Below are 22,813 nucleotides of genomic sequence, written 5' to 3' on the forward strand. Positions count from 1 at the left end.
ATCTGCATAACTCCACCTCTTTAAACACAGCACCTTCACCCCCTGCTGTTCCCACCCGCCTCAACACCGTTGGAAGGGAGGAGAACCAATTAAGGCGGGGGGTGGGGTGGAACGAGCAGCTGTCTACCCTTAGCAGGAGGGCTCCTGATTACATACCTCTCCTGCTGCTGCTGCTGCTGGCTGTCCAGCAGCAGACTGAAGGTGGCTGCTGCTGTGCACAGGTATATAAAGGCTCAGAGCCTATTATGACACGCGCAGCCAGCGTTCCATTGCCACATTCCATCTACTGCAGGCAGGATACCTGGCTGGCTGAATGTCGCTGAGAAGCTCACAGAGACCGCCATAAGCAACAGTTTAACAGAATGCCACAGACTAATCAACCAAACTTTTTGGGTTGGGTTCTCTTTTATAGTCTGCAGGCATTAAATGAAAGAAGTCAGTGTTCCAGCAGAAGGAGACAACGTTTCAGAAAAGGCATTGTAGCAAACCAAAAAAGAAATTTTAAGCGCAGCAGAGTAACCAGCGCACATACCTGTTAGCTCAGGTGAGTTTAAAAGGCTGCTGTTGATAACAAGGGCATTTGCTAAATAGATGGTGTGTGTGCAACAATATACTGAAAGGTCAATTATATTGTGCAGCTTATCTCACCACCTGTAGTTATTTAGGTGAAAGCTCCAAAATGCTTGCCTAATATGTCTGTTTATCCAAAAGGAAGTAAAAAGGGAGAGCTAGAAAGATAGCATTGCATCACATTACATGGCAATGCAATGCACAGTTGCTGAAGTTGAACCAAAATGAGCTTGTAATCTGGCTTCTGCAACTTTGAACATGAAAAATCCAATGAGGAGAAGAAAAGCAAAGCCAAAGAGTCCATCCCAAAATCCGACAAACAAGCAAAATGAACAAAAAACATTGAATTCAATTCTTTCTGATTTTAGAAACTGCATTACAGAAGGGGTGCACCGGTCCTGGAGATACTGCAATACCAGGTCAATGCGTGGAGTGGACAGAGCAAGCTCTTTTTCCATCTCCCTGTTCTAAAAATCCATTTAATATATGGTCCCCAGATAGGGGACGTATCAGATATTAAACTGATAAGAACAGATCCGTTTTCAAACAAGCTTTATTTAAATCAGACATACATCATAAATTACAAACAAATCACAAAGACTTGAATAAAATATGACATAAAACAAATACAAGGTCAGATTTAAAAAGCGCATAAAAGCATAAAAATCATAAAACACAGTTTTGCATATAATTTGCATAAATAAATACATATGTCAAATGCAAACACCATAGCTTTTTAACTTTATCTTTTTACAATCAGGTAGTATGAAAACTTTTCACAAAGAACATATCCGATACAATATTTGAAACAAATCACAAATACTGGAATAAAATATGACATAAAACTAATACAGAGTCAGAATTAAAATGCACTTAAAAGCATAAAAAGCATAAAACACAGTTTTGCATATAATTTACATAAATAAATACATATTCCAAATTTGCAAACACCATAGCTTTTTTGCTTCATTGATTCCCATCTTTTTACAATCTCTCAGTTAGTATGTAAACATTTCACAAAGAGCAAGCCCAATACAATCTTTGACAGGAATAAATTCACGTTTAAACAATAATATATTGCGCACTTTCCATAAAGCTTCTTTTAAACAGTTTATTATAAGCCATGCGACTCGTGCTTGTTTCATGGTTGGGCAATTAATTATCCCATATATTATAATGTCACAATTAAGGGTTTGTATACCACATATCCATTTTAGGAGGGTGCCCACCGTCTGCCATAGCTCTTGTGCGTAGGGGCAATCCCACAGTAAATGAAACACTGACTCGTTTGGGGCGCATCTTTCTCTGGGACATCTAGCACTAGCCACCAGCCCCCTATGATGCTGAAAAGCTCTCGTAGGGAGACATTGGTGAACAACCTGCCAAGCTAAATCCTTTTGTGAGTTGCTAAGTGCAGGACAGGCCACGTTGTTCCACACTAGGCGGCACCTGGAGATGGAAAAATTAGACACATCCTCCATCTCCTCATGTCCCTTACAAATAACTGTTAACTTACGTTGATCAAATAAAAGCTGACGATCAACTTGGGTCAGATCATATTCTGAAATGACCTTCTCCAAGATCTTGTAATGCTTAGGGGGAGATAAGAGAAAAGGACAATTAACAGTCATACTGAAGTTCAACTTTCGGAAAAGAAACCCAGTTGTATATCTAAGAAAACAAGAGAAAGCCCCAACATTATTCAAGCTTTTGCAACAAAATACAAAAAACTTGATAAATAAAAACAATTTTAAATCAGGGAACCCTTTACCCCCATTTTTCTTGCTTTTACATACCACCTCCCTCCTCAATTTCTCCATTTTGGATCCCCACAGAAAATAAAACATGGGCTTCATAAGTCTTTTAAGATACAGAGAATTAGGGGGAAAAACCATAGCGGCATACAAAATGATAGGAAGCAAAACCATTTTAATTACAAGAATCTTGCCCTCCATTGTTAGTTTTCGAGTTTGCCATAAAGAGATCTTCTGATTTAATTTATTCAAAACCAAATCCCAGTTTTCAATACCATCATTAGCAGGATTAAACAAGACACCCAGGATCTTGATTCCTACTGTTTGTGTGGGAACCCTAGGCGGATCTGACTCCCATTGACCCATAATCATACAGTCACATTTATTTATATTCAACTTAAACCCAGACCCAGCACTAAAAATTTCAGTAATTAGAATTGCTCTGTTAATAGATGCTGAGCTAGTGCCATATACAGATATGTCATCCATATATCCAATGGCTTTAACTTGTTGTCCACCCCCACCCGGAATAAAAATGCCCCTAACCACCTTGTCCCGACGCAGCAGGCACAACAGTGGCTCAATGGAGCAGACAAATAAAAGTGGGGACATGGGGCAACCTTGTTTAACACCGGAAAGAAGCTCCACCTCTCTAGTTAAAAAACCATTGACTAAAATCCGGGCAGATGACTGTTTGTATAAAAGCGCAATTTTCTGAATAAAAGAATCAGGGAACCCCATCTTTCCCATAACTTTAAAAAGATAAAAGTGGGAGACCCTATCAAACGCTTTCATAAAATCCAAAGATAAAATAGCTAGTGGCTGTTTTCTATCTTTTTGAAACCAGATAAGATCACGAATTAGGTTTAGATGCTCCCAGATTGATCTCCCGGGGACACCACAAACCTGATCTGGATGAATTACATTTTTAATAACTGCTTTAAGACGACCAGCAACAACTTTAGCTAAAATCTTGTAGTCTGTATTTAATAGTGAAATAGGCCTCCAATTCTCCAACTTTGATTTATCACCTTTCTTAAAAATTAATGTAATCATACTTTTACGCCATGAATATGGTAATAAATCAGCCTTAGAGGCTTCACAAACTACTTGTATAAAATCCTCCTTAATTAGATCCCAAAAGCAAAGATAAAATTCAATAGGAAGGCCATCTGATCCAGGAGCCTTACCTTTATTAAAACTCTTAAGGGTCTCTTCAATTTCACTGGGTAAAAGTTCTTTAGCTAAAAAAATCTGGTCATCTTTATTTAAAAACTGGGATAAAACATTAAGATTCTCTGTAAAAGCAGGTTCATCAACATTTTTAATACTAAAAAGATCTCTATAAAAATTAGCAGTATGCTCTAAAATGCTCTCAGTGGAAGATTGTCCTTCTAGCTCAGTAATCACTTGTTTTTTGTCACTCATTTTTTTAAAGAAGAACCTTGAGCAGGTCTCACCCTCTTCCAAATATTTCACACGGGCATTAAATATAATTTCTTTACCCTTTTGTTCCAGGAATTTTTGGATTTCTGTCTGGATCTTGGCAATCTCACCATCCACACCAGGCACTCCCCACCCCTTAAGCTTATGGAGAGTTTGCATCCTGACATTAAAATCTTTAAAACATTTCCTTTTTTCACGTGCCTTCCTTTTACCAATTTTAATAAAAAATTCTTTAATACGGGTTTTAACACACTCCCACCACCCCAACATACTCTGATTTGGGTGTTTCCGTCTTCTCCAACTCTCATACTTTGCATAAAACTCCGCCCTTACCAGTTCGTCTTCTAATAAGAGCACATTCAATTTCCACATACCTTTTCCAACTTTTGCTTCCTGTGGAGTTTGCAATACATTGTATAGTAATACATGATCAGAAAAAATATTTTCTATTAGACCAGCATTCCTAGGTTTAAAAACATCAGAAGAGGAAAAAATAAAATCAATACGAGATGACATCCCTCTACCCCTCCATGTATGCCCAGGGTCAGTAGGGTAGGACTTTCTCCAAGCATCTAATAATTTGAGGTCCGTTGTCAAATGTTTTAACAGACTGGATGTTTTGTCTGTTCTTCCATTAGTATCACCTCCACTCCTCCCCTCCCCCAACATGACACAGTTAAAATCCCCTCCCACTATCACAGGGGACGGACCTGATAAAAACAAAGGGATGACATTAAAAAGGGAAGCACGCTCATTTTTCTCTGGGGATGCATAAACATTAATAAGACGACAGGTAAAACCATTTAAAATAACATGAGTTGATAAGGCACGACCTGGAACTATTTCAGTGATGGATAAAACATTAACATTTTGACATTTGAATAAAATCCCAACCCCGGCAGCTTTATTTTCATTGGACCCTGACCAAATAGAGGGTCCTGCTGACCAGTCCATTTTTAAGTTGGGGTATGACAAATCGTGATCAATACCGCATTCTTGCAGGAAAAAAATGTCAAAGTTCAGAGTCAGTAACCAAGCAAACAAAGCAGCCCGTCTAACAGGGCTCTTTAGGCTTCTCACATTTAGTGAGGCAGCACGGATTTCTGCCATGTTAGGTGTTTTTTATTGATTCATTATACTCTGAATCTGAATCAATAATTTGTGACAGAGAAGGTGAAGGAAGGGATGACACAGTTCGTAAACTGTCCGTTTCATCTGAGTCCGTGAAATCCTCAATTAAGTTAGTCCCCTCTGGGCTGAGAATTTTTGCAGCACTAGATAGAAAGACTTTACGGGACATCTGAGGCAGGTTATGCTCCTCCTGTGCCTCTTCACGACTTCTCTTACCACTGGCGCTGAGATCCATCCGATCCTCCGAATCCACCCGATCCTCACCAGGCACTGCAGCAGGTGGAATACCCGCAGACCCTCCAGGAGCACCAAGGGACATCATCTCCGGAGCAGGATGACCATCAGGACCAGCAACAGGTTCACCAACCACTGCACGACCTCTATCATCCAGGCAGGCAACAGGACATCCATCAGGAATGGTTCCAGGACATCCATCTGGACTGGCATCAGGACATCCATCTGGACTGGCATCAGGACATCCATCTGGACTGGCATCAAGGCATCCATCTGGGTTGGCATCAGGACATCCATCTGGATTGGCATCAGGGCATCCGTCTGGATTGGCATCAGGGCATCCATCTGGATTGGCATCAGGGCATCCGTCTGGACTGGCATCAGGGCAGACATCTGGTCCAACATCTGTGCTGGCATCAGCAGGGGTATCTGGATGGACATCTGGATTGGTACCAACAGCTCCAGATTTTCGCCTCTTTTTTGGTTCCCTCTCATTTCCGCTCTGAGAAGGTGCCATCTCCCCACCAGGTGAAACCTGGACCCCTGCAGGAGTAGGCAAAGGCGTGACCTCGGCTACAGAGGCCGGGTTTTTCCGCAAAGGTACCGACTGAGCATCGACTGAGTCAGACTGTTTTTGACCTTTAGTAATGTCCACAAAGCTTTTTCTGGGGTCACCCGGGCTGACCCTGCTGGCATCAGCAGGAACTCCTGCGGAACTAGCCGCAGGCGCCCGAGAGCCACCACGAGACCTTGTCCGCATCGGACAATTACTGAACAGGTGAGTAGACATTCCGCACCCACTGCAGGTCTTACTGTTCTTACAGTCCTTTGAGGCATGACCCCATTGTCCACAATTGTGGCACTGACTCATCCGCTCGTTCTTACAATCGCTCTGTATGTGACCAAGGTCACCACACCTACGACACCTGAATGGTTGTCCATCATAGAAGAGGTAGCCATGGTCTCTTCCCAGCACCACTGTGGAGGGGGGGTGCATAAGGCCTTCTACACCCCCAGGGTCAAGTCTGAAGCGTACCATAAAGCGTCGTTTCCCATTCCAGAAACCGCTCCGACCTTTGACGTTCCCCGTAAATCTGACAGATGTACAATATCTGCTCAGAAAAAGCTCAATATCATCTGTGGACACATGGGGGTTAAACATGTATACCACAAGGGGAACGTCAACTCCGCCATATAGACCCGTAAAAATCACTCCGTCCAACAGCTTGCTGTTGCGGTGGCCCTTAACGCATTCGTAAAAGTGCTGGCAGGCAACCTTGGTCAAGAACGTGAGAATATATGTACTCTGCCCCTTCTCCTGCAGGCAGTAAACATCATGATCTTTCACGTTCAACAGATCTCTCAAAATCTGTACATAGAACTCACGGGGGTTGTCATATCCGACATGGTTTGCTGGAACCTCGATACGCACCGAGTTCCTGATCTGGCCGGAGCCAGTGGAAAATTGAAATGAACAAGGCATCTCACCAAAGTGGCAAAGGCTTACCGTCACTACGGGCTCGGCCTTTCGCCTGGGTATCGCAACTTGTTGCCCGGGGACTAAGCCAGCTCCCTAATAGCAGCAGGGGGGTGAAGTCCCACCAAAAGGTGAGACGATCCCCCCAGGCCAAGGAGCCGGGTACCCCGGGCACCTCTCAGCCAAGACCAAGGCAGCAACCGTTAGATCACTGCACCTGATCTCAGCCAAAAGGCCGAGAAGCGATAACCAGAATTGGTTTCAAACTACGGAGCCACCCAAGGATCCTGAAAAGTCCATTTGTGGAGATGAGCTCCTGGACTCCCGTTAAGAAGACATGTTGTCAACCTCTAGATCCCTTACATGCCTGCACTTTTCGGCTTGCTGCTGCTGCAATCCACGCGTTTTAGATCTGCATAACTCCACCTCTTTAAACACAGCACCTTCACCCCCTGCTGTTCCCACCCGCCTCAACACCGTTGGAAGGGAGGAGAACCAATTAAGGCGGGGGGTGGGGTGGAACGAGCAGCTGTCTACCCTTAGCAGGAGGGCTCCTGATTACATACCTCTCCTGCTGCTGCTGCTGCTGGCTGTCCAGCAGCAGACTGAAGGTGGCTGCTGCTGTGCACAGGTATATAAAGGCTCAGAGCCTATTATGACACGCGCAGCCAGCGTTCCATTGCCACATTCCATCTACTGCAGGCAGGATACCTGGCTGGCTGAATGTCGCTGAGAAGCTCACAGAGACCGCCATAAGCAACAGTTTAACAGAATGCCACAGACTAATCAACCAAACTTTTTGGGTTGGGTTCTCTTTTATAGTCTGCAGGCATTAAATGAAAGAAGTCAGTGTTCCAGCAGAAGGAGACAACGTTTCAGAAAAGGCATTGTAGCAAACCAAAAAAGAAATTTTAAGCGCAGCAGAGTAACCAGCGCACATACCTGTTAGCTCAGGTGAGTTTAAAAGGCTGCTGTTGATAACAAGGGCATTTGCTAAATAGATGGTGTGTGTGCAACAATATACTGAAAGGTCAATTATATTGTGCAGCTTATCTCACCACCTGTAGTTATTTAGGTGAAAGCTCCAAAATGCTTGCCTAATATGTCTGTTTATCCAAAAGGAAGTAAAAAGGGAGAGCTAGAAAGATAGCATTGCATCACATTACATGGCAATGCAATGCACAGTTGCTGAAGTTGAACCAAAATGAGCTTGTAATCTGGCTTCTGCAACTTTGAACATGAAAAATCCAATGAGGAGAAGAAAAGCAAAGCCAAAGAGTCCATCCCAAAATCCGACAAACAAGCAAAATGAACAAAAAACATTGAATTCAATTCTTTCTGATTTTAGAAACTGCATTAAAGAAGGGGTGCACCGGTCCTGGAGATACTGCAATACCAGGTCAATGCGTGGAGTGGACAGAGCAAGCTCTTTTTCCATCTCCCTGTTCTAAAAATCCATTTAATATATGGTCCCCAGATAGGGGACGTATCAGATATTAAACTGATAAGAACAGATACTACACTTGATCTTAGCCAAAAGGCCGAGAAGCGATAACCAGAATTGGTTTCAAACTACGGAGCCACCCAAGGATCCTGAAAAGTCCATTTGTGGAGATGAGCTCCTGGACTCCCGTTAAGAAGACATGTTGTCAACCTCTAGATCCCTTACATGCCTGCACTTTTCGGCTTGCTGCTGCTGCAATCCACGCGTTTTAGATCTGCATAACTCCACCTCTTTAAACACAGCACCTTCACCCCCTGCTGTTCCCACCCGCCTCAACACCGTTGGAAGGGAGGAGAACCAATTAAGGCGGGGGGTGGGGTGGAACGAGCAGCTGTCTACCCTTAGCAGGAGGGCTCCTGATTACATACCTCTCCTGCTGCTGCTGGCTGTCCAGCAGCAGACTGAAGGTGGCTGCTGCTGTGCACAGGTATATAAAGGCTCAGAGCCTATTATGACACGCGCAGCCAGCGTTCCATTGCCACATTCCATCTACTGCAGGCAGGATACCTGGCTGGCTGAATGTCGCTGAGAAGCTCACAGAGACCGCCATAAGCAACAGTTTAACAGAATGCCACAGACTAATCAACCAAACTTTTTGGGTTGGGTTCTCTTTTATAGTCTGCAGGCATTAAATGAAAGAAGTCAGTGTTCCAGCAGAAGGAGACAACGTTTCAGAAAAGGCATTGTAGCAAACCAAAAAAGAAATTTTAAGCGCAGCAGAGTAACCAGCGCACATACCTGTTAGCTCAGGTGAGTTTAAAAGGCTGCTGTTGATAACAAGGGCATTTGCTAAATAGATGGTGTGTGTGCAACAATATACTGAAAGGTCAATTATATTGTGCAGCTTATCTCACCACCTGTAGTTATTTAGGTGAAAGCTCCAAAATGCTTGCCTAATATGTCTGTTTATCCAAAAGGAAGTAAAAAGGGAGAGCTAGAAAGATAGCATTGCATCACATTACATGGCAATGCAATGCACAGTTGCTGAAGTTGAACCAAAATGAGCTTGTAATCTGGCTTCTGCAACTTTGAACATGAAAAATCCAATGAGGAGAAGAAAAGCAAAGCCAAAGAGTCCATCCCAAAATCCGACAAACAAGCAAAATGAACAAAAAACATTGAATTCAATTCTTTCTGATTTTAGAAACTGCATTAAAGAAGGGGTGCACCGGTCCTGGAGATACTGCAATACCAGGTCAATGCGTGGAGTGGACAGAGCAAGCTCTTTTTCCATCTCCCTGTTCTAAAAATCCATTTAATATATGGTCCCCAGATAGGGGACGTATCAGATATTAAACTGATAAGAACAGATACTACACTTGATCTTAGCCAAAAGGCCGAGAAGCGATAACCAGAATTGGTTTCAAACTACGGAGCCACCCAAGGATCCTGAAAAGTCCATTTGTGGAGATGAGCTCCTGGACTCCCGTTAAGAAGACATGTTGTCAACCTCTAGATCCCTTACATGCCTGCACTTTTCGGCTTGCTGCTGCTGCAATCCACGCGTTTTAGATCTGCATAACTCCACCTCTTTAAACACAGCACCTTCACCCCCTGCTGTTCCCACCCGCCTCAACACCGTTGGAAGGGAGGAGAACCAATTAAGGCGGGGGGTGGGGTGGAACGAGCAGCTGTCTACCCTTAGCAGGAGGGCTCCTGATTACATACCTCTCCTGCTGCTGCTGCTGCTGGCTGTCCAGCAGCAGACTGAAGGTGGCTGCTGCTGTGCACAGGTATATAAAGGCTCAGAGCCTATTATGACACGCGCAGCCAGCGTTCCATTGCCACATTCCATCTACTGCAGGCAGGATACCTGGCTGGCTGAATGTCGCTGAGAAGCTCACAGAGACCGCCATAAGCAACAGTTTAACAGAATGCCACAGACTAATCAACCAAACTTTTTGGGTTGGGTTCTCTTTTATAGTCTGCAGGCATTAAATGAAAGAAGTCAGTGTTCCAGCAGAAGGAGACAATGTTTCAGAAAAGGCATTGTAGCAAACCAAAAAAGAAATTTTAAGCGCAGCAGAGTAACCAGCGCACATACCTGTTAGCTCAGGTGAGTTTAAAAGGCTGCTGTTGATAACAAGGGCATTTGCTAAATAGATGGTGTGTGTGCAACGATATACTGAAAGGTCAATTATATTGTGCAGCTTATCTCACCACCTGTAGTTATTTAGGTGAAAGCTCCAAAATGCTTGCCTAATATGTCTGTTTATCCAAAAGGAAGTAAAAAGGGAGAGCTAGAAAGATAGCATTGCATCACATTACATGGCAATGCAATGCACAGTTGCTGAAGTTGAACCAAAATGAGCTTGTAATCTGGCTTCTGCAACTTTGAACATGAAAAATCCAATGAGGAGAAGAAAAGCAAAGCCAAAGAGTCCATCCCAAAATCCGACAAACAAGCAAAATGAACAAAAAACATTGAATTCAATTCTTTCTGATTTTAGAAACTGCATTAAAGAAGGGGTGCACCGGTCCTGGAGATACTGCAATACCAGGTCAATGCGTGGAGTGGACAGAGCAAGCTCTTTTTCCATCTCCCTGTTCTAAAAATCCATTTAATATATGGTCCCCAGATAGGGGACGTATCAGATATTAAACTGATAAGAACAGATACTACACTTGATCTTAGCCAAAAGGCCGAGAAGCGATAACCAGAATTGGTTTCAAACTACGGAGCCACCCAAAGATCCTGAAAAGTCCATTTGTGGAGATGAGCTCCTGGACTCCCGTTAAGAAGACATGTTGTCAACCTCTAGATCCCTTACATGCCTGCACTTTTCGGCTTGCTGCTGCTGCGATCCACGCGTTTTAGATCTGCATAACTCCACCTCTTTAAACACAGCACCTTCACCCCCTGCTGTTCCCACCCGCCTCAACACCGTTGGAAGGGAGGAGAACCAATTAAGGCGGGGGGTGGGGTGGAACGAGCAGCTGTCTACCCTTAGCAGGAGGGCTCCTGATTACATACCTCTCCTGCTGCTGCTGCTGCTGGCTGTCCAGCAGCAGACTGAAGGTGGCTGCTGCTGTGCGCAGGTATATAAAGGCTCAGAGCCTATTATGACACGCGCAGCCAGCGTTCCATTGCCACATTCCATCTACTGCAGGCAGGATACCTGGCTGGCTGAATGTCGCTGAGAAGCTCACAGAGACCGCCATAAGCAACAGTTTAACAGAATGCCACAGACTAATCAACCAAACTTTTTGGGTTGGGTTCTCTTTTATAGTCTGCAGGCATTAAATGAAAGAAGTCAGTGTTCCAGCAGAAGGAGACAACGTTTCAGAAAAGGCATTGTAGCAAACCAAAAAAGAAATTTTAAGCGCAGCAGAGTAACCAGCGCACATACCTGTTAGCTCAGGTGAGTTTAACCGGTTCAGGACCGCCCACTGTACATAAACGTCGGCGCTGCCCGGGCTCTGTGCAGCGCCGACGTTTAAAAACGGTGGGTGGTCCCGCAGCGCTCAGGACCCCCAGGGTCCTGCTAGCGCTGCGGTACCGGTTCAGAGCGATAGCTCTGACATGTGGCATCATGGGGACCTGAATGGATCAGGTCCCCATGATGTTAACCTGTTCCTATCTTCTAGATGCCGCGATCCATAGCGATCGCGGCATTTAAAAGATAGCAACAGCTGGTGGTCGGCGATCGGGACCCCCCACATACCTCAGGAGCGGCGGGGATCCCGGTGCTGTGACCTCTGACATCATTGAGACCTGATTGGCTCAGGTCTCGATGATGTCAGCGTCACACCAGCCAATCAGAGAGATCACCAGGGAAGTTTGTTTTAGCAACAAACTTTCCCGGGCGATCTGCCTGATAAATACACTGTTTCTCCTCCGATCTCAGTGAGAGAGCAGAGGAGAAACAGTGTGACAAGAGCTGTGTCAGCCTTGCCACTGTGAAAGTAAAAAAAAATAAATAAAAAAGAAAGTAAGAGTTAGGGTTAGTGCGTCTGTCAGATCAGTCAGTCCTGTCAGATCAGTCCTGTCAGATCTGTCAGTCAGTCAGTCCTGTCAGATCAGTCAGTCAGTCCTGTCAGATCAGTCAGTCAGTCCTGTCAGATCTATCAGTCAGTCCTGTCAGATCAGTCAGTCAGTCCTGTCAGATCAGTCAGTCAGTCCTGTCAGATCTATCAGTCAGTCCTGTCAGATCAGTCAGTCCTGTCAGATCTGTCAGTCAGTCAGTCCTGTCAGATCTGTCAGTCAGTCAGTCCTGTCAGATCTGTCAGTCAGTCAGTCCTGTCAGATCTGTCAGTCAGTCAGTCCTGTCAGATCTGTCAGTCAGTCAGTCCTGTCAGTCAGTCCTGTCAGATCAGTCCAGTCAGTCAGTCCTGTCAGATCTGTCAGTCAGTCAGTCCTGTCAGATCTGTCAGTCAGTCAGTCCTGTCAGATCAGTCAGTCAGTCCTGTCAGATCAGTCAGTCCTGTCAGGTCAGTCAGTCCTGTCAGATCAGTCCCGTCCGTTCAGTCCGGTCCGTTCAGTCCAGTCAAAAAATCTAAAAATAAAATGGCCCGTCAGACTTATACCACAGAGGAGGTGTATGCCCTGCTGTGTTCTGACACTGATGACAGCGCAATCTCAGATGGCGATGTGGATTTTGAGGGCTTTAGTAGCGGCGACACTGAGAGCTCAGAAATGAGCAGTGATTCTGGTCCATCCTCAAGCCCAAGGACCAGTACAACAATAGGGGCAAATAGCGCTACTGGAGAAACGTCTCCAAATCAGGGAACACTGCCCAGTACAAGCGCTGTCCCTGCTACTAGTGAATTGGCGCACGCCAGTGTACAAGGGGCTTTGCCACATGATCTAGCATTTCCCAGATGGGAGGCTTCGGATTCGGCTGCTCCATTCAGCCCTGATTTCAACGCCATTCCTGGTATAAATGTGGAGGTGGAAGATTTTGGACCAATTCATTTTTTTAATTTGTTTTTTACAGACAGCTTGCTAGAGCATATTGTCGTGCAAACAAATTTATATGCATCCCAATTCATAAGCCAGAATCCCCGATCTTACTATGCTAGGGCAAATTTATGGACACCAACTAATGTCCCGGAAATAAAAAAATTTTTAGGACTTACATTTGCCATGGGGCTTGTTAAAAAACCGAGCATTCGATCCTACTGGTCCAACCACCCTGTTCAAGCCACCCCTATGTTTTCAGTCATTCTGCCTAGGACCCGTTATGAAATGCTCATGCGGTTTTGGCATTTTAACGACAATAGTCAATGCCTGCCCAGAAATGCCCCAGAACATGACAGGTTATATAAAATTAGACCCATCATTGAAAATTTGTCAGAAAAATTCTTAAGCCTCTACACCCCAACACAAAATATTTCTATAGATGAGTCCCTTGTAAAATTCAAAGGAAGACTGCACCTCAAGCAATTTATCCCATCTAAAAGGGCAAGGTTTGGAATAAAGATCTATAAAATGTGCGAAAGTTCAACCGGATACACATCCGCTTTCCGCATATATGAGGGGAAAGACAGCCAACTAAACCCACCAGGATGCCCTACTTATCTGGGGACATCTGAAAAAATTGTTTGGGAGCTGATAAGTCCATTTTTTCAAAAAGGCTACAATCTATATGTGGACAATTATTACACCAGCATACCCCTATTTAAAAGTCTGGTTGAACACAACATCGGGGCTTGTGGGACCATCCGTAAAAACCGTCAGGGGTTTCCACAACCATTGGTCAACCAAAAGTTCCAAAAGGGGCAGTCAGGGGCTGTACGCAACGGAGAGCTGCTTGCCCTGAAATATAGGGATAAGAGGGATATTTTTGTCCTCAGCTCGATCCACACAGATGCCACAAGGGCCACTGTAGAACTAGGATCCACCACTCCGAAGCAAAAACCTGTGTCAGTCATTGACTACAACAAACACATGGGGGGTGTGGACCTTGCAGACCAGGTTCTACAGCCATACCAGGTATCAAGAAAGTCCTATACCTGGTATAAAAAGTTGGTTATCTATTTGTTTCAGGTGGCCACATACAATTCTTTTGTGTTGTACAAAAAAGCAGGAAATTCAGATCCTTTTCTTGATTATCAAGAAAAGGTCATTGAAAATCTTGTCTTTCAAAGTGTTAGCCCCGCTCATCCATTAGAATCTGAGGATGTGAAAAGACTCACTGAGCGACATTTTATTGCACTTATTCCAGCAACGGAAACAAGAAGGAACCCCCAGAAAAGATGTCGTGTATGTACTAAGAGAGGAATGAGGCGTGATACCCGCTACTATTGCCCACAATGCCCATCATTGCCAGCCTTATGCGTCACTGACTGCTTTAAAATCTACCACACAGAACCACGTTTTTAAACTGTAAAAATGTATCCCAATTTGTCATTCAAACATTTGGTTCATTTAGTGAATGACATATTCGAGTAGAGCTCACTTAATTTCCAGGGGGGGTTCTCCAGAATCTAAACCTTCCATTGCGTGCTTGTTTCTGGAAATCATCCATCGAGTTAAAATGGTCACTAAACCCATAGATGAATTCCCAGAGGGGTGTCATTTCCAAAATGGGGTCACTTCAGGGGGGATTCTTTAGCTCTGGTACTCTGAAAAGTGCCAGAACAGCATAATCCCCCCTGAAGTGACCCCATTATGGAAATGACACCTCTGTGGGAATTCATCTATGGGTTTAGTGACCATTTACCTACTTATTTTCCCACCACTAGATTAATTTATACAGAGGAGTAGATTGTAAAATTCGGTCACTTGTTGTGGGTTTCCTCTGTTTAGGCACCTCAGGGGCTCTCCAAATGCAACATGGCGTCCGCTATCCATTCCAGTCAAATTTCCATTCCAAAAGTCAAATGGCGCTCCTTACCTTCCGAGCCATGCCGTGCGCCCAAACAGTGGCTTTGCACCACATATGGGGTATCAGCGTGCTCAGGAGAAATTGCACAACACATTTTGGGGTCCATTTTTTCTGACTGCCCTTGTGAAAATTAAAAATTTGAGGCTAAAGTAGCAGTTTTGTGTTAAAAATGTGTTTTTTTATTTTCACCCTTCAACATTATAAAATTGTGAGAAGCCCCTGGGGGTTCAAGGTGCTCACCACACATCTAGATAAGTTCCTTGAGGGGTCTAGTTTCCAAAATGGGGTGACTTGTTGGGGGTTTCCTCTGTTTAGGCACCTCAGGGGCTCTCCAAATGCAACATGGCGTCCGCTATCGATTCCAGTCAAATTTCCATTCCAAAAGTCAAATGGCGCTCCTTACCTTCCGAGCCATGCCGTGCACCCAAACAGTGGCTTTGCACCACATATGGGGTATCAGCGTGCTCAGGAGAAATTGCACAACACATTTTGGGGTCCATTTTTTCTGGCTGCCCTTGTGAAAATTAAAAATTTGAGGCTAAAGTAGCAGTTTTGTGATAAAAATGTGTTTTTTTATTTTCACCCTTCAACATTATAAAATTGTGTGAAGCCCCTGGGGGTTCAAGGTGCTCACCACACATCTAGATAAGTTCCTTGAGGGGTCTAGTTTCCAAAATGGGGTGACTTGTTGGGGGTTTCCTCTGTTTAGGCACCTCAGGGCCTCTCCAAATGCAACATGGCGTCCGCTATCGATTCCAGTCAAATTTCCATTCCAAAAGTCAAATGGCGCTCCTTACCTTCCGAGCCATGCTGTGCGCCCAAACAGTGGCTTTGCACCACATATGGGGTATCAGCGTGCTCAGGAGAAATTGCACAACACATTTTGGGGTCCATTTTTTCTGGCTGCCCTTGTGAAAATTAAAAATTTGAGGCTAAAGTAGCAGTTTTGTGATAAAAATGTGTTTTTTTATTTTCACCCTTCAACATTATAAAATTGTGTGAAGCCCCTGGGGGTTCAAGGTGCTCACCACACATCTAGATAAGTTCCTTGAGGGGTCTAGTTTCCAAAATGGGGTGACTTGTTGGGGGTTTCCTCTGTTTAGGCACCTCAGGGGCTCTCCAAATGCAACATGGCGTCCGCTATCGATTCCAGTCAAATTTCCATTCCAAAAGTCAAATGGCGCTCCTTACCTTCCGAGCCATGCCGTGCACCCAAACAGTGGCTTTGCACCACATATGGGGTATCAGCGTGCTCAGGAGAAATTGCACAACACATTTTGGGGTCCATTTTTTCTGGCTGCCCTTGTGAAAATTAAAAATTTGAGGCTAAAGTAGCAGTTTTGTGATAAAAATGTGTTTTTTTATTTTCACCCTTCAACATTATAAAATTGTGTGAAGCCCCTGGGGGTTCAAGGTGCTCACCACACATCTAGATAAGTTCCTTGAGGGGTCTAGTTTCCAAAATGGGGTGACTTGTTGGGGGTTTCCTCTGTTTAGGCACCTCAGGGGCTCTCCAAATGCAACATGGCGTCCGCTATCGATTCCAGTCAAATTTCCATTCCAAAAGTCAAATGGCGCTCCTTACCTTCCGAGCCATGCCGTGCGCCCAAACAGTGGCTTTGCACCACATATGGGGTATCAGCGTGCTCAGGAGAAATTGCACAACACATTTTGGGGTCCATTTTTTCTGGCTGCCCTTGTGAAAATTAAAAATTTGAGGCTAAAGTAGCAGTTTTGTGATAAAAATGTGTTTTTTTATTTTCACCCTTCAACATTATAAAATTGTGTGAAGCCCCTGGGGGTTCAAGGTGCTCACCACACATCTAGATAAGTTCCTTGAGGGGTCTAGTTTCCAAAATGGGGTGACTTGTTGGGGGTTTCCTCTGTTTAGGCACCTCAGGGGCTCTCCAAATGCAACATGGCGTCCGCTATCGATTCCAGTCAAATTTCCATTCCAAAAGTCAAATGGCGCTCCTTACCTTCCGAGCCATGCCGTGCACCCAAACAGTGGCTTTGCACCACATATGGGGTATCAGCGTGCTCAGGAGAAATTGCACAACACATTTTGGGGTCCATTTTTTCTGGCTGCCCTTGTGAAAATTAAAAATTTGAGGCTAAAGTAGCAGTTTTGTGATAAAAATGTGTTTTTTTATTTTCACCCTTCAACATTATAAAATTGTGTGAAGCCCCTGGGGGTTCAAGGTGCTCACCACACATCTAGATAAGTTCCTTGAGGGGTCTAGTTTCCAAAATGGGGTGACTTGTTGGGGGTTTCCTCTGTTTAGGCACCTCAGGGGCTCTCCAAATGCAACATGGCGTCCGCTATCGATTCCAGTCAAATTTCCATTCCAAAAGTCAAATGGCGCTCCTTACCTTCCGAGCCATGCCGTGCGCCCAAACAGTGGCTTTGCACCACATATGGGGTATCAGCGTGCTCAGGAGAAATTGCACAACACATTTTGGGGTCCATTTTTTCTGGCTGCCCTTGTGAAAATTAAAAATTTGAGGCTAAAGTAGCAGTTTTGTGATAAAAATGTGTTTTTTTATTTTCACCCTTCAACATTATAAAATTGTGTGAAGCCCCTGGGGGTTCAAGGTGCTCACCACACATCTAGATAAGTTCCTTGAGGGGTCTAGTTTCCAAAATGGGGTGACTTGTTGGGGGTTTCCTCTGTTTAGGCACCTCAGGGGCTCTCCAAATGCAACATGGCGTCCGCTATCGATTTCAGTCAAATTTCCATTCCAAAAGTCAAATGGCGCTCCTTACCTTCCGAGCCATGCTGTGCACCCAAACAGTGGCTTTCCACCACATATGGGGTATCAGCGTGCTCAGGAGAAATTGCACAACACATTTTGGGGTCCATTTTTTCTGGCTGCCCTTGTGAAAATTAAAAATTTGAGGCTAAAGTAGCAGTTTTGTGATAAAAATGTGTTTTTTTATTTTCACCCTTCAACATTATAAAATTGTGTGAAGCCCCTGGGGGTTCAAGGTGCTCACCACACATCTAGATAAGTTCCTTGAGGGGTCTAGTTTCCAAAATGGGGTGACTTGTTGGGGGTTTCCTCTGTTTAGGCACCTCAGGGGCTCTCCAAATGCAACATGGCGTCCGCTATCGATTCCAGTCAAATTTCCATTCCAAAAGTCAAATGGCGCTCCTTACCTTCCGAGCCATGCCGTGCGCCCAAACAGTGGCTTTGCACCACATATGGGGTATCAGCGTGCTCAGGAGAAATTGCACAACACATTTTGGGGTCCATTTTTTCTGGCTGCCCTTGTGAAAATTAAAAATTTGAGGCTAAAGTAGCAGTTTTGTGATAAAAATGTGTTTTTTTATTTTCACCCTTCAACATTATAAAATTGTGTGAAGCCCCTGGGGGTTCAAGGTGCTCACCACACATCTAGATAAGTTCCTTGAGGGGTCTAGTTTCCAAAATGGGGTGACTTGTTGGGGGTTTCCTCTGTTTAGGCACCTCAGGGGCTCTCCAAATGCAACATGGCGTCCGCTATCGATTCCAGTCAAATTTCCATTCCAAAAGTCAAATGGCGCTCCTTACCTTCCGAGCCATGCCGTGCGCCCAAACAGTGGCTTTGCACCACATATGGGGTATCAGCGTGCTCAGGAGAAATTGCACAACACATTTTGGGGTCCATTTTTTCTGGCTGCCCTTGTGAAAATTAAAAATTTGAGGCTAAAGTAGCAGTTTTGTGATAAAAATGTGTTTTTTTATTTTCACCCTTCAACATTATAAAATTGTGTGAAGCCCCTGGGGGTTCAAGGTGCTCACCACACATCTAGATAAGTTCCTTGAGGGGTCTAGTTTCCAAAATTGGGTGACTTGTTGGGGGTTTCCTCTGTTTAGGCACCTCAGGGGCTCTCCAAATGCAACATGGCGTCCGCTATCGATTCCAGTCAAATTTCCATTCCAAAAGTCAAATGGCGCTCCTTACCTTCCGAGCCATGCCGTGCGCCCAAACAGTGGCTTTGCACCACATATGGGGTATCAGCGTGCTCAGGAGAAATTGCACAACACATTTTGGGGTCCATTTTTTCTGGCTGCCCTTGTGAAAATTAAAAATTTGAGGCTAAAGTAGCAGTTTTGTGAAAAAAAGTTAAATGTTCATTGTTTTCTTCCACATTCCAAAAATTCCTGTGAAGCACCTGAAGGGTTAATAAACTTCTTGAATGTGGTTTTGAGCACCTTGAGGGGTGCAGTTTTTAGAATGGTATCACTTTTGGGTATTTTCTGTCATAAAGGCTCCTCAAAGTCACTTCAAATAAGATGTGGTCCCTAAAAAAATGTTTTTGTAAATTTTGTTGTAAAAATGAGAAATCGCTGGTCAACTTTTAACCCTTATAGCTTCCTAACAGAAAAAAATTTTGGTTCCAAAATTGTGCTGATGTGAAGTAGACATGTGGGAAATGTTATTCATTAACTATTTTGTGTGACATATCTCTCTGATTAAAGGGCATGAAAATTCAAAGTTTGAAAATTGCAAAATTTTCAAAATTTTCGCCAAATTTCCGATTTTTTCACAAATAAACGCAAGTGATATCGAAGAAATTTTACCACTATCATGAAGTACAATATGTCACAAAAAAACAATCTCAGAATCAGGGGGATCCGTTGAAGCGTTCCAGAGTAATTACCTCATAAAGTGACAGTGGTCAGAATTGAAAAAATTGGCCCGGTCACGAAGGCAAAAACAGGCTCTGGCGCGAAGTGGTTAAAAGGCTGCTGTTGATAACAAGGGCATTTGCTAAATAGATGGTGTGTGTGCAACAATATACTGAAAGGTCAATTATATTGTGCAGCTTATCTCACCACCTGTAGTTGTTTAGTTGAAAGCTCCAAAATGCTTGCCTAATATGTCTGTTTATCCAAAAGGAAGTAAAAAGGGAGAGCTAGAAAGATAGCATTGCATCACATTACATGGCAATGCAATGCACAGTTGCTGAAGTTGAACCAAAATGAGCTTGTAATCTGGCTTCTGCAACTTTGAACATGAAAAATCCAATGAGGAGAAGAAAAGCAAAGCCAAAGAGTCCATCCCAAAATCCGACAAACAAGCAAAATGAACAAAAAACATTGAATTCAATTCTTTCTGATTTTAGAAACTGCATTAAAGAAGGGGTGCACCGGTCCTGGAGATACTGCAATACCAAGTCAATGCGTGGAGTGGACAGAGCAAGCTCTTTTTCCATCTCCCTGTTCTAAAAATCCATTTAATATATGGTCCCCAGATAGGGGACGTATCAGATATTAAACTGATAAGAACAGATTTTTTTTTTTTTTTTTTCGAAAGCCCGAATTCGTGTACAAAACCCGAGTGCGCTTAAAAAAGTGACAAGTGCCACAAAAAAAGTGCACTAGGATGCTGGTCTTCTTGAAACCCTCTCCAAAAGGAGAAGAGTCCCCCAAACCATTCCCCGTCCCTCCGAGCCAGAAGGCCACAGCGAGGAACAGGGACAAATAGCCACCTCCAGCCGGAGCCAGAGGCGACCCAATCTTACCCCCAGCACCTGCCCGAGTTCTCACCCGAGCAAGGCACTGGGAGCCAAAGACTGTGCTCCCCTCCCGGAAGAGGGGAGCCAACAACGCTCTCCTCCAGAAAGAGGAGAGCCAGGGGGGTTCAGGGGGGAGCGGAACCTGATGGCCACACACTCCCCCCCTAGACCTGCCAAGAGAGGAACCCGTAAGGGAACCGCATCCCGACAAAATCCTAGTAAGGACGTGGACACACGTGAAAAAGTGGACACACAGTGACAAAAAAATTAAATAAATAGTGAAGGTTTCACAGTATAATACTGCCCGGACCTTCGACCGGGAATTGAAAAATTCCCCATCCTAAGGCCAGAAGGCCCGGAATAAGGGTGTGTGTGAAGAAAGAAATATTGAAGTGCTAGTGCAAATGTGCCATAAACTCAAGTGGGGTTCCCAATCCCAGTGATTTGAGGCACCCCAGGGTCACCACTCCTGGGGCACTTCACACTTCGGGCTTTCGATCTTCCCCGGCCCAATGGCGTCGATCCTGGGGGGCCATGCTTTCCACCAGATGACTATATTAGCCACCTGGCGTACTAACAAGCGCCTAAACCCCAGTGTGCATAATGTATCAATCTACTAGGGCGGCCAACATCCAAAACCGCCTTTTCGAAAGATACTACACTTGATCTTAGCCAAAAGGCCGAGAAGCGATAACCAGAATTGGTTTCAAACTACGGAGCCACCCAAGGATCCTGAAAAGTCCATTTGTGGAGATGAGCTCCTGGACTCCCATTAAGAAGACATGTTGTCAACCTCTAGATCCCTTACATGCCTGCACTTTTCGGCTTGCTGCTGCTGCAATCCACGCGTTTTAGATCTGCATAACTCCACCTCTTTAAACACAGCACCTTCACCCCCTGCTGTTCCCACCCGCCTCAACACCGTTGGAAGGGAGGAGAACCAATTAAGGCGGGGGGTGGGGTGGAACGAGCAGCTGTCTACCCTTAGCAGGAGGGCTCCTGATTACATACCTCTCCTGCTGCTGCTGCTGCTGGCTGTCCAGCAGCAGACTGAAGGTGGCTGCTGCTGTGCACAGGTATATAAAGGCTCAGAGCCTATTATGACACGCGCAGCCAGCGTTCCATTGCCACATTCCATCTACTGCAGGCAGGATACCTGGCTGGCTGAATGTCGCTGAGAAGCTCACAGAGACCGCCATAAGCAACAGTTTAACAGAATGCCACAGACTAATCAACCAAACTTTTTGGGTTGGGTTCTCTTTTATAGTCTGCAGGCATTAAATGAAAGAAGTCAGTGTTCCAGCAGAAGGAGACAACGTTTCAGAAAAGGCATTGTAGCAAACCAAAAAAGAAATTTTAAGCGCAGCAGAGTAACCAGCGCACATACCTGTTAGCTCAGGTGAGTTTAAAAGGCTGCTGTTGATAACAAGGGCATTTGCTAAATAGATGGTGTGTGTGCAACAATATACTGAAAGGTCAATTATATTGTGCAGCTTATCTCACCACCTGTAGTTATTTAGGTGAAAGCTCCAAAATGCTTGCCTAATATGTCTGTTTATCCAAAAGGAAGTAAAAAGGGAGAGCTAGAAAGATAGCATTGCATCACATTACATGGCAATGCAATGCACAGTTGCTGAAGTTGAACCAAAATGAGCTTGTAATCTGGCTTCTGCAACTTTGAACATGAAAAATCCAATGAGGAGAAGAAAAGCAAAGCCAAAGAGTCCATCCCAAAATCCGACAAACAAGCAAAATGAACAAAAAACATTGAATTCAATTCTTTCTGATTTTAGAAACTGCATTAAAGAAGGGGTGCACCGGTCCTGGAGATACTGCAATACCAGGTCAATGCGCGGAGTGGACAGAGCAAGCTCTTTTTCCATCTCCCTGTTCTAAAAATCCATTTAATATATGGTCCCCAGATAGGGGACATATCAGATATTAAACTGATAAGAACAGATTTTTTTGATTGAAGCTGCATCCAAGGCACTGAAAAATGTGACCGAAGTCACACCAAAACAGCGCACGAGGCGAGGATTCATGTGGACCCTTCCCGGAGGAGAGGGTCCCCAATAAACCATCCCCATCCCTCCGAGCCAGAAGGCCACAGCGAGGGTCAGGGATCTCCGATGCTCTCCCTAGCCGAAGCCGGAGAAGAGCCGTTTTCGTGCTCCCAGCTTCCATCTAGGCTGCCACCCTAGTGGAGCTGGAGCCTGTGTTGGTTTCTCAGCCCAAAGCTGACCGGACCTCCGACCGGGTTTATAAAAATTCCCCTTCCTAGCCCGGAGGCCAGGAATAGGGGGGGTTGCTCAGAAAGTATGATTGGCAAAGGTGCGGCGTGCTACGAAGCCAAGTCTTTC

The 22,813-nt window shown here is 44.6% G+C and overlaps 5 non-coding genes and 2 pseudogenes across 5 annotated transcripts; all 7 read right to left on the minus strand.

The window, feature by feature from the left end:
- Nucleotides 1-952: 952 nt before the first annotated feature.
- On the minus strand, nt 953-1,125 carry LOC141204322 (U2 spliceosomal RNA; annotated as a pseudogene).
- Nucleotides 1,126-7,974: 6,849 nt separating this feature from the next.
- On the minus strand, nt 7,975-8,165 carry LOC141204296 (U2 spliceosomal RNA). Its single transcript, XR_012275250.1, has one exon. It is a non-coding gene; the product is annotated as a U2 spliceosomal RNA (small nuclear RNA).
- Nucleotides 8,166-9,274: 1,109 nt separating this feature from the next.
- LOC141204309 (U2 spliceosomal RNA) lies at nt 9,275-9,465 on the minus strand. Its single transcript, XR_012275261.1, has one exon. It is a non-coding gene; the product is annotated as a U2 spliceosomal RNA (small nuclear RNA).
- Nucleotides 9,466-10,580: 1,115 nt separating this feature from the next.
- Nucleotides 10,581-10,771, minus strand: LOC141204320 (U2 spliceosomal RNA). The gene has a single exon (XR_012275270.1). It is a non-coding gene; the product is annotated as a U2 spliceosomal RNA (small nuclear RNA).
- Nucleotides 10,772-20,074: 9,303 nt separating this feature from the next.
- Nucleotides 20,075-20,257, minus strand: LOC141204387 (U2 spliceosomal RNA). Its single transcript, XR_012275313.1, has one exon. It is a non-coding gene; the product is annotated as a U2 spliceosomal RNA (small nuclear RNA).
- A 796-nt stretch (nt 20,258-21,053) lies between these two features.
- LOC141204442 (U2 spliceosomal RNA) lies at nt 21,054-21,145 on the minus strand (annotated as a pseudogene).
- Nucleotides 21,146-22,260: 1,115 nt separating this feature from the next.
- LOC141204233 (U2 spliceosomal RNA) lies at nt 22,261-22,443 on the minus strand. Its single transcript, XR_012275200.1, has one exon. It is a non-coding gene; the product is annotated as a U2 spliceosomal RNA (small nuclear RNA).
- Nucleotides 22,444-22,813: the final 370 nt, after the last annotated feature.

Source organism: Phyllobates terribilis, unplaced genomic scaffold (assembly GCF_046119375.1).
Source record: "Phyllobates terribilis strain yellow unplaced genomic scaffold, ASM4611937v1 Scaffold_134__1_contigs__length_4944459, whole genome shotgun sequence".
Lineage (NCBI taxonomy): Eukaryota > Metazoa > Chordata > Amphibia > Anura > Dendrobatidae > Phyllobates > Phyllobates terribilis.